Below are 13,585 nucleotides of genomic sequence, written 5' to 3' on the forward strand. Positions count from 1 at the left end.
TACACAGATAAATGCGATAACAAGTGAAATATTTAATTCAACGGTTAAAATCTCAATTAAAGAATCTCATAAATGAGTACTGATATGCATAAAATGAAGATAAAGTTGAAACTGAAGAGAGCAAATTGGGGAAAATACAAATTGATAGGAAAAAGATTTAGGGATTGGAATAATTAACCAAGGAAGATGTTTAACAAAAATTCCGACTTCTTTGATATAATTTTAGAAAATACTAGGTTAAGAAACGATTGGATATATACCACGTGGCCGACAGAATTAAGTGTAGATCAGCGGTGATTGATTGACACTTTAGAATGCTGTGCCATATCTGGGCTGTTCTCTCTCTACCTGTTTCGCTTTCCTGGTGAACTTCTTGCTTTCTGGTACATATGTGTACTCATAGATATGGCTATCATGGCCGTCTTTGACTTTTATTTGTAAACGCAAACTTAGCCCAAGGGGATCACAGATGTCGCCTCTGTCGTCCTGTGATTTTACGACGTTATGTTTCCCGATCTTGTCTATCTAGCTTTTCTATGGCTCTTCTTCTAAGTTTTTCTTTCTTGGTGAAGGGTAATGGAGAGTGACACGATGTTTCTCGAGGCTTGTTTTTACAAGCATTATTTCAACCGTTTTAAGATATAATCACTATTGGTCTCTGAGGTTTCTAACGTACTTTATTGCCTCATTAAGGTAATATAAATACTATTTTGTGGTTCTTCCACCACTCTCTTTCCCATTTTCGGGGGTTGGCCTCGAGGACCATTATTTGTTTTATGTCACCATGTGGCATTATGCTTTTCTACTATTTCTTTATTCTCCGTAGCTATTTATTTATTTATTTATTTATTTATTTATTTATTTATTTATTTATTTATTTATTTATTTATTTATTTATTTATTTATTTATTTATTTTGTGGCCCATTTTGGTTCGTAGTGTTGCTGTCCATGTGACATTATTTATATCAGCTATGTTTTTCTTGTTGTCACAACTCGGTACATTGATCTGAGTCTTACTATCATTGAGTGTCTGTATTGTGTGAATGAGCTCAGGCGCGCCTTGGAAGTGTCGACTTTATTCTACCCTTCATGTTGTGAAGGTCTCTATCTTATTATTCGTGTAACAATTTCTATCGGATGTCCCCGCTATATGGTTGTGTATCGGGAAAGCAAGTAAATGGGAGGCTAGTGCTGCTTGAGCATTTGAGTTGTATTTGAGAGACGTACCGTATTGATGATGTGAGTTGGACCTCCGACGTTGTGTGGGTTTAGCCTTGCATATCCGAGTGAGACTTCTACATATTTGCGGTTTTTTTTCTGTTATACGTTCCCTTTTAATCTCTTGCGTGAGTGTTCGAATGTGAGATATGTAGGATGCATATCATATTGCTTAGTTGTGACGTTTGTTTGTTCTTATCTTAGCATTTTCTTGACCACCTGTATTATTTTTTGTGAGCGCCATTTTTTCCTTACCAACTCGTTGTTTACCCTTTTCTCGGGTGCTATGCTTGCGCGTGACCCTCACTTTCTTTTGCTCTTTGCCCGGCCAAGCTCATCTTTCCGCCTTCACCTTTTGTGAAGTTCGATTTGTTGTAGTTGTATTTTATTTTATGACCGTGTGTCATGTTCGGTAAATATTCGTCCTGTTGAAATGGAAATCAAAATGATATATTACTTTGAGCCGAGGGCTGCGTAATGCAACAAGGCTATTTTGTTTTTAAGATAACAATTTCTCTGGAAATCAAAATGATATATTACTTCGGGCCGAGGGCTGCGTAATGCAACAAGGCTATTTTGGTTTTAAGATAACAATTTCTTTCCCAATGTTCTGAGGGTTTATGAGGGTTGAGCTTGTTGACTGGATCCTGATATGGGTAGGCACGACGCTATGATGGCAGTGAAAAGGTTCATATGTGTTGATCTCATTAGGCCTGTTTTCATTCATTATTTTACTTATTCCTGATTTTCGTGTGTCCATTCGTGTTATATTGGTTTCCTTATGTTTATTTAATAAACTCAGTGTTTCCTACTCGGCGTTATTATTGAAAGAGTAGGAGGGACAGACTTTTAAATATCCTTTTGATTTAATATTTTTGAGTTCGGTTCATGACTTCTTTCTGGTCATTTCCGACCCGGCCCTGGCAAACTATGATAGGTAAGTATTTATTTATCGCCCTGTTACTTCTGGCTGATCGGAGCCTTTACTGATTTTTTAATTTTTTTCTTTCTGTCTGTGTTTCCGGTTATTTATTCATCGATGCTCATTGTACCCAAACCTGTCGTGGGCATATGAGAAGAATAACGAAGGCTTGCCTGGCACAAGCACATGCCATATTTATCTACATCTAGCAGAGAGGTGCAGTGTTCGTTGGCGAGTCTGAACTCATTCATCGACTAAGGTGACAACTGCGTGAGAATTATATTGTTGTTTTTGCTTCATTACTCAAAACGAGTTTGTCTCTATAACTATGTATGTCTTGGTATAAAACCAAAATTCAAGAGAAGGAAAGATGAGAAGAACAAACACAAAATTTATCTCGCAAAACAACTATGTAGGGTAAAGAAAGCCACGATGAGGGGTAAATGATGGACTTCCTAGCTCTGACCCACCAAATTCTGTCAGGTTCGGGAACGACCATAAGACGTTGGACATGGAGATACAGAAGGAGTTTGGCACAAATAAGTGGAATCAATGCTTGACTCAACTATAGTCTTCTGATAACTACCTACATGTCATGTGCTTCTCGGGAGGAGGTCATACTGATGGTCATTATCGAATTTCGGGAAAAATTCTTATTCGAATGGTATAACTCGTAATCTATTGTCACTAAATAACAAATATGTTAACTGGTATATTATAGTCATCCACAGCATGTTTTGTTTATGGTGTTCTTTTTTCTTTTAGGTTAAAATGAGATTATCACCCCTTCTTAATAATATGCGAAACAGGAGAAGGTCCGCCATTGGATAGAGGAAGGTATGAGTAAAAGTGTGGGAAAGCCATGACAGGATTCTAACTGAGGCCTTCTATTCATCACAAGTCTGATGTCATCGGTGTCCGAAGAGACTTAAGCTGAACAAGGGAATTCGGATAGGAAAATTAGAAGTGCTGAGCATAGTACGGTTAAGTTCAAGCAATCTCAGACCCATCTAGAGACCTAGTAATCTCACGGGCATGTCATATATCCGTAATTAGGATTATAAATATGATGTTCCTAACCCGTTAACGGGACAACATAATAGATAAGACGAACTTAGGCTTTTAAAAGGTCCTCGAATGAGAAGATCCAAACTGATAGCCAGGATGTCTTTTCACTACGTAAATAAATAAATGTCTGCCTCTCTGGTGTAGTGATTAGCGTGATTAGCTGCCACCTCCGAAGGCCCGGGTTCGATTCCCGGCTCTGACACAAAATATGAAAAGTGGTATGAGGGCATGGAAAGGGGTCCACTCAGCCTCGGGAGGTCACCTGTGTAGAGGCTGGTTCGATTCCCACCGCAGCCACCCTGGGAGTGGTTTCCGTAGTTTCCCACTTCTCCTCCAGGCAAATGCCGGCATGGTACCTAACTTAAGGCCACGGCCGCTTCCTTCCCTCTTACTTGTTTATCCCTTCCAATCTTCCCATCCCCCACAAGGATCCTGCTCAGCATAGGTGGTGAGACCGCCTGGGCGAGGTACTGGTCCTACTCCCAGCTGTATCCTCCGACCTAAAGTCTGAAGCTCCAGGACACTACCCCTGAGTTGGTAGAGGGGGATCCCTCGCTGAGCCGAGGGAAAAACCAACTCTGGAGGGTAAATAAATAAATAAATAAATAAATAAATAAATAAATAAATAAATAAATAAATAATAATTATGGAGCAGGTATTTATTCAAAAATTTTCTTGCTTTTTTCTGTAGGCTGAGTAGTGCATTGGACATAGAGGTGTGCTGGTTTATTAATTTATACATTGTATAAATGAGTAATTTTGGTTATGTAGACCTGTGTCCAATATTAAGTATAGTATTAAGCCACTCAACATCACCACACTTTCCATTCAGAACAGTAAAAGCGTACGCCCCGTAGCTCCATGAAGTATCTCATTACATGAAATAGAAGACTCAAACTTCTACTTCCGCAGCCTAAACAGCTTACGAGGAAACAAATGTGAACTCTGCATGCGAATAAGTCTACGACAGAGGACGGAAGTGCAGTTAAAATGTGAGGCACGCTTCGGGTGTGGCTGGCCTTAATCACGCGGTTAGAAATTGTATAATGAAATCAGGGAGAACCTCACGTCCGCTCCTAGGTCGTGTTTGATCCGAGCAAGATCGCGCTGGGACGCGTGTAGGAGGATGAATACCGAGCAGGCTGCTCCTCAACTCCCAACTTCCAACTTCCTAAGTGTCGGTCAGCGCGTCAAAATGTCTGTACTCTTTCTTTGAGATGATCATCATATCAAAACTCTGCCACCAAGAAACTACTTCAGGTGAAGGAAAGATGGAAATCACTTGGTGCCAAAACTGGTCTGTAGGTGGGGTGGGGGTTGCTTCCATTGTTGCCCCGAGGATGTAACAGTGAATAAAGTATGCACTAATGATAAACCTTCCTCCATGACCAGCTGAGAGGGGTAGTTGGTTAACGAATTGTTTTATTATTATTATTATTATTATTATTATTATTATTATTATTATTATTATTATTATTATTATTATTATTAGGGGCTGACTGGCCGAGGCGGTAAAGGAGTACTCGGTTCGCCCGGAAGGACGTGGGTTCGAATCCCCGTCAGGAAGTCGTAAAATTTAAGAAAAGAGGTTTCCACTTCCGGAGGTGCATATGGCCCTGAGGTTCACTCAGACGGGCGTAGACCTAACCACTCTACCCCATCAAGTGTCGAGGTTACGGATAGTGGAAGCCTTTACCTTCCACCCCTCCAGGGGCCTTCCTGGCCTTTACGGAGGTGACTTTGCTTTATTATTATTATTATTATTATTATTATTATTATTATTATTATTATTGTCCGACTCGTTGGCTGAATGGTCAGCGTACTGGCCTTCGGTTCAGAGGGACCCGGGTTCGATTCCCGGCCGGGTCGGGGATTTTAACCTTCATTGGTTAATTTCAATGGCCCGGGGCCTGAGTGTTTGTGCTGTCCCCAACATCCCTGCAACTCACGCACCACACATTCACTATCTTCCACCACAATAACACGCAGTTACCTACACATGGCAGATGCCACCGACCCTCGTCGGAGGGTGTGCCTTACAAGGGCTCCACTCGGGTAGAAATAGCCACACGAAATTATTATTATTATTATTATTATTATTATTATTATTATTATTATTATATTTGAAAATAAGCCCCTTAAGAATATGCAGATTACATAGAGGCGTGCGTCTTCCTTTCTTATTGCCCACATTTCTTCCATTCTTTTACTGTGGGCTCCTTTTCTATCATCAGACTAGGATGTTCCGGTCTTCCTTTTATGTTTATTCGGTTGGTGAACTTGCCATTTGTGAATTTTTGATCTGAGGGTTACCCAGTTTGGGACATCTGGTGGGGCAATTCCTGCCGGTTTAAGATCAGTTTTGATTTCGCCAATCCATTCCGTTGTGTCGATTTTCGATTTACTCCTGTTTTCATAGAATTCGGCTATTTGTTTTGTAAGTCTGTCTGGGTGCATTCTTTTAATGTCTCCATAGAGCATTAACCTGTGTTTTCTAATATCATAGCTGAAATTTGTTAATGCTTGATTCCCTGTCTGCCTCTGAGTTGGTATTGTCCATCGGCGAGTTTTGGACCTAGTGTAGAATTATCTTGTGATTTTGTGTTCTTTTTTCTCAGTGCTTTCATTGCCTGCTTTCCTGTTCACTTTTAGCGTTCATGATCCATAAAGACATTCTGATTTAATGACTGTATTTTAATATCTTCGTGTTGGGTGCTTTCAGATACATTTTGTTGTTGTTATAGATGTTTCAGGTTAGTCGATATACAGTTTCCATCTTTTGCCATCTAATTTCATTCGCATTTGTTTCGAGTCCATTTTCCTGAATTGTTTCACCAATATATTTAAAACGTGATACACGTTTAATTTTGCTATATTTTGTTTCAATGAGTTTGGTGCTTGTTTGCTGCAGGTCAGGTATACTGTCTTTCCGAAAGATATCTGGAGGCCGACATTTTCCGCAATTTCTTTCAGGAGTTCAATCTGATTTCGGACTGTTGAAGTGTCTCGGGTTAAGATTAATAGGTCGTCTGTAAATGCTACACAATATATCGCTATTTTTCTTCTGCCTAAAAGGATTGGTTGGTGAATTTTGTGGACTAGTTTCTGTTTGTGCCATTCTTGTATCACTTTTTGAAGGATGCAGGTGAAGAGTAGAGATCTATCTCTTTTTCTTACTCCCGTTTTGATATCAAAGGGATCTGAGATTCCTCCCATCAATTTAACATTGGACTTCAAATCTGTCAGTGTCTGTTTTAAGATTGCAAGTCGTTTTACATGTCTTAAGTCTAAACATTGCCCTTTTAGTATTTGGAAGAGTGATTCCAGATCAACTGAATCATAGTCTTTTTTGAAACAAATGTACAGACTAAATGTTTGCTACAAATTCTCTGCTTCTTTAGGTTCAAGGTTTTCTCTGGAAACGGTCGTCCTGCTCGGAATCCTGCCTGATATTCTCTGATTTGAGGTTCTAGTTAATGATGTGCTCTATTGAGAAGACACGTGGTTCACGTTGGTACCAACATAGTTGGGGATGTTGGGATCAGGAAAATGCAGCACGGGTGAAGTTCAAGGAAGCGGAGATTGTTATCAGTGGAATGCTGTGTACTGGAGGGTGATTGGGGATTTAAATGAGACTATAGAGTGGGTATGTGGGAAAATGGGAGTGAGATTGCTACAGTACATCCTAATGGGTACGTAGGAAATAGGGATCTGCGCTCATATGGCCTTCACGTAAACCGCAGCGGCACGTATAAGCTAGGAAATTTGTTTGGAAGGGTTATAGGAAGGTACACTTAGGGAAACGGGGTGGTCTACGGAGTGGTGATAAGGGTACAGGGATCTGGAAGTCAAGTACGGATGACATAAAAATGTTAGTGCTGAATTATAGGAGTACTGTAAAGAAAGGAATAGAACTAATTTAATAGATATATACTTACCAGATATAGTAATAGGAGTCGAATCATGGTTGAGATATAATATAATGGGTGCAGAAATATTCTCACGGAACTGGAATGGTAGGAGGGAGGGTATTCATTCTGGTGAAAGAAGTATCTGTAAGGTACGAAAAAGTTAAAGATGAGAAACATGAAATTCTAGGTGTACGGCTCATTTCTAAAGATAATAGGCAACTTCATGTCTTTGGAGTGTACAGGCTGGGAAAGGGTAGCGCTGACGCTGATTCAGAATTATTTCATAAGATAATCAGCTATGTAGGAAACGACATGCAGAGGAATGTGATTGTAGCGGGAGATCGGAATTTATAAAATGTCAACTGGGAAGGTAATGCGAACGACAGGAAGGATGACCAACAAATAGAAAATAAGTTAATATGGGAAGGACAGCTGGTTCAGAAGGTGACGGAACCCTCAAGAGGGAAAAATATCCTGGACGTGGTGCTGGTAAAAGCAGATGAGCTCTATAGAGAATCCGAAGTAATACAATAGATGGCATTAGTGATCATAAGTCTGTTTTGTCGTAGTCAAAAATAAATGTGATAGAAATGAAGGTCTTAAAAGTAGGACTATTAGGCAGTACCATATGGTGGATAAAGGAGGCTTGAATGAGTTTAAAAAAAGTATCAATGATCGGTGGAAAACGGTAAATAAAAATGTAAACAGACTCTGGGATGGGTTTAAAGAAATTGAGGGACGTGTAAACAAGATTATACCTTTAAAGGTGGTAAGGAATGGTAAGGACCCACCTTATAAATAAGGAGGCTAAGAAGGTGCAGACTGGAAAGAAATAGAGTTAGAAATGGCTGTGGAGGCAAAGAGCAATTGAAGGAACTTACTAGGAAACTGAATCTAACAAAGAAGTCAGCTAAGGATAACATGATGGCAAGCATAATTGGCAGTCATACAAATTTTAGTGAAAAATGGAAGAGTATGTATAGGTACTTTAAGGCAGAAACCGGCTCCAAGAAGGACATTCCAGGAATCATTAATGAACAAGGGGAGTGTGTATGTGAGGATCTTCAAAAGGCAGAAGTATTCAGTCAGCAGTATATAAAGGTTGCGGGTTACAAGGATAATGTCCAGATAGAGAAGGTGGATACTGCCAAAGAAGTATTAAAATTTACATATGATAACAATAACATTTACAATTTTGGGTATATACTAAACAAAATGTGTCGGGATATAGTACCATATCTGAAGTACTTATTTGTTTATTGTATGGTTGAAGGAGCTATACCAAGTGAATGGAGAGTATCTGTAATAGCCCGTGTATAAAGGACAGGGTGATAGACATGAAGCTGAAAATGAAAATTACAGGCCAGTAAGTTTAAAATGCATTGCATGTAAGCTTTGGGAAGGCATTTTTTATGATTGTATTAGACATGTTTGTGAAATTAATAACTGATTCTAGAGGAGGCAGTTCGGGTTTATGAAAGATTATTTCACTGAAGCTCAACTTGTAGGATTCCAGCAATATAGCCTATAGATGATGTCTTGGATTCAGGGGGTCAAATGAACTGCATCGCTATTGATCTGCCTACAGCATTTGATAGGGTGGATCATTGGAGACTAGTGGCAAAAATGAGTGAAATTGGACTATACAAATGAGTGACTGAATGGGTTGCTATATTTCTAGAAAATAGATCTCAGAGAATTACAGTAGATGAAGCTTTATCTGACCCTGTAATAATTAAGAGGGGAATTCATCAAGGCATTATTATTGGACCTTTATATTTTCTTATAAATATGTAAATGATATGAGTAAAGAAGTGGAATCAGAGATAAGGCTTTTTGCAGATGATGTTATTCTCTATAACGTAAGAAATAACTTACAAGATTGTGGATAACTTCAAAATGACCTCGATAATGTTGTGAGATGGACAGCAGGCAATGGTATGTTGATAAACGGGGTTAATAGTCAGGTTGTGAGTTTCACAAATAGGAAAAGTCTTCTCAGATTAATTCCTGCGTTGATGGGGTGAAAGTTCCTTATGAGGATCACTGTAAGTATCTAGGTGTTAATATAAGGAAGGATCTTCTTTGGGGTAATCACATAAATGGGATTGTAAATAAAGGGTATAGATCTCTGCACATGGTTATAAAGGTGTTTAGGGGTTGTAGTATAGATATAAAGGAGAAGGCATATAAGTCTCTTGTAAGAACCCAAATAAAGTATGGTTCCTGTGTATGGGACCCTCACCAGGATTACTTGATTCAAGAACTGGAAAATATCCAAAGAAAACCAACTCGATTTGTTCTGGGTGATTTCCGACAAAAGAGTAGCGTTACAAAAATGTTGCAAAGTTTGGGCTGGGAAGAAGTGAGAGAAAGAAGGAGAGCTGCTCGACTAAGTGGTATGTTTCGCGCTGTCAGTGGAGGGATGGCGGGGAGTGTCATTAGTAGACGAATAAGTGTGCGTGGTTTTTTTTAAAGTAGGAAAGATCACAATATGAACATAAAGTTGGAATTCAGGGGGACAAATTGGGGCAAATACTCCTTTATAGGAAGGGGAGTTAGGGATTGGAACAATTTACCGAGGTAGATGTTCAATAAATATCAAATTTCTTTGAAATCATTTAAGAAGAGGCTAGGAAAACAACAGATTGGGAATCTGCCACCTGGGTGACTGCCCTAAATGCGGATCAGTAATGACTGATTGATATAATTTTGTATGCAACTGATACTGGTGTTTATTAGTTAGCATTCTTCTTCTTGTTTCTCTTATCCTTCCAAAACTTCTTCATCCTCGCACTGTGAGTCTGTCGTGTTTCTTGAGTCCATACCTCCTGGAGTTTTATGTTTCTTGTACATTGTCTGGCTGCAAAGCTGTGCAAGTTAATTTTGTGTCTAAATGTAGCCCGTGTAGTTGTCAGTGGGTCAACGCCGACTTCTGTGAGATCTTTTTGGGTGTCAGCAAGCCACCGTACTTTATTTTGACGGGTTCCGCTGATAATGAGGAAGATTTTCTTGGTCAGTCGCGAGTCGTCCATTCGTGCTAGATGTCCGTAGAATTGCATACGTCTTTTCCGGGCGATTGAAGTGAATCTTTCGGTCAGCGATTAGAGTTCTTTCGAGCTTTTTCGCATCCATATTCCATCTTGGAACTTTGGTCCAAATATTTTCCTAAGTATTTGCCGTTCCATTTTCTCGATGCCATTGATATTGATGGTCAGTGTTGATGTTTCAATCGCGTAGAGTGCTTCAGGAAGAACTACTGTATGGTAGTGACGCAGCTTGGCTTGGATGGAAAGGGATTTCTTATTGTAGATATTCCAGGTGACTGTGTAGGCTTTACGTAATTTTTCGGCACGGGTTTTGTTGGCTATCCTGTCGTTACCAGTGCTTCCGATAATTTCACCTAAGTACTTGAAATGTTTAACTCGTGTGATATTGCCATATTTGGTCCCAAGTGATTCCACACTAGTGTTCTTGGAGTCTATGTATTGTTTTTTTCTCATATGATATTTGGAGGCCAGTCTTAATAGCAATCTCATGTAGATTCTCAAGAGCGGTTCTGGCTTCCTCAGGAGTGCGGGTGATCATTGCTAGGTCGTCAGCAAAGACAAGACACTTAATATTGATTCGCTTATCTCTCGTTCCCATATTTATCCCGTGTACTTCTTTCTCCCATGTTCTAACGATCTTATCCAGTACAAGACTGAACAGGAGTGGAGATAATCCATCACCCTGCCTCACGCCTGTTCTTATCTCAAATGATTCGGAGATTTCGCCCATGAATTTCACTTTAGAATTTGTGTTAGTTAAAGTCTGTTGGATTAACTTCGTTGTTTTGTTGTCAACACCATATCCATGAAGTACATCTAATAGGGTAGCACGGTCAATCGAGTCGTAAGCTTTTTTAAAGTCAACAAAAGTGACCACTGTTCGAATTGATTGGCGATGTTGGAAAATCATCTTGAGGTTCCAGATCTGTTCTCCAGACGATCGATGAGGTCTGAAGCCGGCCTGGTATTCTCCAATCTTCCATTCTATCTGTTGGTCTAATTTGGTACGGAGAGCACGAGATAATACTTTGTAAGCAATTGAGAGGAGAGAGATACCTCGGTAATTGTTCGGATCTGTCTTGCCACCCTTTTTGTGTAGAGGATGAATCAAAGCAGCTGTCCACTCTGTAGGTATGATTTTGCTCTCCCATATATCCGCAATGATGGCTTGGAATCGGTCAATAATGACCTCACCTCCGATCCTGAGCATCTCGGCAGTTACACCATCTTCCCCTGGTGCTTTGTTGTTTTCCAGATTTAATACAATATTCTATATCTCATCATGTGTTGGTGGAAGTGAGTCATGGTTTGGGGTGGATATGCTGAATTGCAGTTTTTCAGCAGGAGGTTCACAGTTATGTAACGCCTCAAAGTACTGCTTTAAGATGTCACAGCTGGCTTTTGTATTCGGCTCAAGTGTTCCATCGATGCGACGAAAACAAATACTAGGGGGTTTGTAGTTAGTCAGTTCTATAGAAATTTCGAGTGTTGTTCCTTTTGAAATCGCAATCGATTTTCGACAATCTATTGAGGTGGTAGGTACGTTTAACTCTTCTAATAATTTTGGCTGTTCGCTTCTGTATTTCTATGAAGTTACTCCAATTTTCTGGTGTTTGGCGACTATGCCAATTCTTCCAGGCTTGCATGTGGGATTCCAGAGCTCTATCGCAATCGGCAGTCCACCACCTGTGTTTACGTTTTCGTGGAGGTTGGCCAAGTTTCTTCGCTGAGTCTTGAATGGTTTCAAGAAGGGTGTCCCATGTTTCTGTGTTAGTCTGCATTGATTCCATGAATTCCTGTGCGTGATCTTTTAAGTATTCTGGACCAATGCGTGGTATTTTAGGTTTCTGATAACTTTTCCGGTTAGGTCTGAAGCGGACTTTGATTTGTGAAAGATGGTGGTCGGACTCTACGTAACCCTTGCGAACTCGCACATTCATGATTTCAGGAGAGTATTTTCTTGTGATGGCTACGTGATCAATCTGGTATTCACCTATGTAGTTGATTGGTGATTTCCAAGTGGTCATTTTCCATGGAGGTTTCTTAAAGTGTGTGGACATTATTTGGAGGTTAGCCATTCTACATTTGTTGATTAGGCGATGTCCATTGGCATTAGTCTTCAGAAATGCAATGTAGTGTCAGTGATAGTCACATAAAATGTGTCTGAACTCTAAACACTGAAGGCGTTTCTATTGCATATTTTCGTAAACAAAGGTGTGACACCCGTTCGCTGCCTGATTGCGGCGTTACAAATCTGGTTCAAGCGCATTATTTCCTTGGTCCATCTAAGCGCCCGCATTTCTATTACATAGAAATGGTGCTCTACACTGTTCGCTTCCGTTATTCGTTAACATTTGGATTCATATAGCATGACCACAGTGATATACAAGTTTGATTTGAGGTAGATTAGCATGTGGCAATCACAGAGCTCACCATTGTCTCCACCCGTCCAAGATGCGTTTAACCTCGTACCTAATCATTCAGATTGTACCTCAGGTATCGGAAGGAGGTTTACTATCTATTGTATTCTATATGTTCCTCGATTACTCAATACTATGATTACCTACCTCATATAGATGTCACTCAAATTATTAGAAGATGCAGCGGACCCAAGTCATTGTCTACTCTGAGATATTTTCAGGAAGTTGTGATCTTCTTTTAATGCAAAACATTTCTCACCTTTACTCTTAGGTAATCTTATCAATTGTTTGATGTAAACCGACATGTTCTATGGCATTTGTGAGGTAGTGCTGGAATAAATTAAATTATTGTAGAAAATGTTCTACATTGGCGTACGTAGTTGATCAGGAAAGTCTCTATTTAATCGGAAGAAAGAATTGCTAATATTAACGATGGAATTAGTTTTCATTTGTTTGCATGTATTTAAAAAATTCCATTTCGGTACTTCTTACGTCGATTGAAACTGACTTTTTCAATGTAATTTTTTGACAACATGTTACTGATGGGTAAGTCATGAATGAATATTAATTTTTGAATTACTTCATTCTTATTGTCACCCACTGTCACGAGTTCAGCCAGACAAGTCAGTTCTCACTCCACCTCGTATCCCTTTGCTCCTAGTCTCCACTCCCGCAGGCAGACTGTAACGAGCGAGAAGTGGGAAGCTGGAGTGAGCGCAAGTCCCGTATTCTCGTAGTGTAAGCAGAGCAGTTTATCAAGTGATCTAGTGGGAAACAGTGCACTGTCACTTCGAGATGGACATACTTTGTTCGGTGTTGCTGCTTAAACGGACTTTAAACACATTTAAAATATCTATGACAGCGTAACAATATATGTTAAGTAGATTTCGCGATTTTCGTATATGTCCCCGTATGGTTATCGCACAGTACGGAAGCAAGTTCCGTTTCGGAACATGCCATTTCGTGTTGAGAGCCCGCAAGCTAAACACAAGATG

Source organism: Anabrus simplex, chromosome 1 (assembly GCF_040414725.1).
Source record: "Anabrus simplex isolate iqAnaSimp1 chromosome 1, ASM4041472v1, whole genome shotgun sequence".
NCBI classification, from domain to species: domain Eukaryota; kingdom Metazoa; phylum Arthropoda; class Insecta; order Orthoptera; family Tettigoniidae; genus Anabrus; species Anabrus simplex.